A 2,500-nucleotide genomic window follows, 5' to 3' on the forward strand; every position below is an offset into this window, starting at 1 on the left:
TCTGAATTTCTTTTAACAGAACAGACATACATTTATCATGTCAACAGATTAGTATATTGGATCACATTTATTTTTCAAACTTATTAAAGAATGAAAATAGCTGTTTTCAGTACCAGTAAGAGCATTAATAGAAGTTTGACTCGTCAATATTTTTCCAGTTTAAAGGCAACGAATCCCGCAATATAGGCAACAATGCTACTTGAACACAATGACAGATGTTGACTACTTGAAAGATACGTGTAATCCTCATCGGAATCAAAATCAGCTACATGTTTAATCTCAAAACGTTCGTCATTCAAAATTTTGTTCTTATTAATTGAAGAATTTAGGACTTGAACAGAAGAGTTCTATGAAAGAGCACTGTCCTTAACTCTGCTTGAAACTGAAAGAATAGTTACAGATTCCAGAGGTATACAGTTCCCTTTGAGCACATCCTGCAAGTCGCTATGAGCTAAAATTCTTTTGTAAGAGGCAGGAAACTGACTGGCAGTTAGGTTGTTAATATATCCTCCCAAAAAAGAGTTCTAGGTGATCTTGGCTCATCTTATACGTTAGCAAAATTTTTTATTGAGTTCAGGACAACCTGTTGAATTAAGAGAGTTTAATCAAACTCCGTATACAAATTATGAATCCAAGAAGGCTAGTTTTGCATTAGAATTCAACAAAGGTCTACCACATGGAATTTTAAGTTTTCTTAGATATAATTCAGCATGACCTAGAAAATCTTTAGATTCTTTCATTATCCTCTTGCATTGGTTTTTTAAAATACCATCCGCACAAATTCCTTGAATTCATTATTTCTAACAAATTATTTATAATGGTAATGAAATTGATTGTTGCATCGCATCCCCTGAACTCTACGAAATTGTTATGAAGAAAAAACTGCATTGATTTTGCAACAGATTCGCTTAGTAACTGTGCTGCAAGTTTGACATTTTTTTTTTCTCCATGCCAGTTGTTACGATCCTAATTTATTCCCTAAATGCAATTCCTCGCATTCGTGAAGCTCATGTAATTTTTTAATGAAATCTGACAAGATAAATTTTCCCTCCCCATCAACAAAATGTTTTTTTTTTTTTTTTTTTTTTGCTAATGAATTTTTAATTACCTTTAGCATATGGCATGGGTCAAAAAATATATTTATATGTTCTTGCGTCACTGGATAAGGAAATGTAGTTTTTATATTTTCAGAATTCAGAATTTAGACTGCAAATAAGATCTTTGACCATTGTAACATCCATTGATAGTCTATCAAAAGTCAAAGAGATAGTTTTGACCTCCACTGACCTCCACTGAATGCAGCTTAGCCATACATTGCCTGGACAAATTAACACGCTCAATTCTTCCCTCTTGAGATGAGCAGGAAGTGATTCAAATTTGTTAGCGATCTATCAAAATCTTCATCCTTGAAGTGCTTAGAGCATAATCGTGAAGTGGTAGTTGGAGCAAAATTTACGCGTCGCGTAGCTCGAACCCATTCCTTTCTAAGGAGCTCATCTTTTGGAAAACTGTTAAACAAACGTACCAAAGATATTAAAATTAATGATGTAGAAAAAATTATAATTACAACAATAATGATTAATAATCGGAATGAACAATGATAATTTTGAGAGTGCAGGTTTTGATAAAGTTAATGAATTCAACAGCAGAGGCAAAATTCTTACTGTTGCTAGCATTCAGTACTTTTCTCTTTTTTTTATAATTTTATACAGCCTTACATTGAAAATTTAGCACTTACCAATGAAATGTAATTGTGGTATTCAAATTTCTGTCTAATCTTTTAGTACATCCATAAGCATTACACGAGGTCGGCATTATTAACTGAAGAGTAGGAATAATTTGTTGCTTGTCGATGCAGATGATGGACGTATGATGAGCTCCCAGGCATCAGGTGATTCAGGTCGCGACCTTTTTGACTACAATTGGCCGACACGGCTGACTTCACTTATTCAGCCCGGGGACATCTCCAGCCATTTAACCTCCTTGTAGTAAACAGATGATGGGAGATGACTGAAAAGATGAAATGGACGACGGAATACATTGTCTCAACTGATGATAGTCTAATACATATTTATAAAGGCCAGGCTATGATACCATTAGAGGTCATTAAGAATGCATCGTCAGACGCCCACTTCTAATTAACGCCGCATTATTACCAGCCGACTCTGGTGGGAGCAGAAGACGGATTAATACGGAATGCAAATGACAAAATTAAATGAGTCGGGTTATGCAAGGTAAAGACATTCAATCTGGTATGACGTCAATCGGGTTTCTTTATTATTATTATTATTATTATTATTATTATTATTATTATTATTATTATTATTATTATTATTATAATTTTCCTTATACCTAGGGATGATATTAGGAAAGTGATTGTGATAGTAAGTTAGCTATACGATGCAAGATGAGTGATAATGTACCATACATGTACATTATCAGTCTCAATTTCAATAATATTTCTTAAAGGTGTTATTTAAAAGGAAAAAAAAATAATCCA

This window comes from Palaemon carinicauda, chromosome 29 (assembly GCF_036898095.1).
Source record: "Palaemon carinicauda isolate YSFRI2023 chromosome 29, ASM3689809v2, whole genome shotgun sequence".
NCBI lineage: Eukaryota > Metazoa > Arthropoda > Malacostraca > Decapoda > Palaemonidae > Palaemon > Palaemon carinicauda.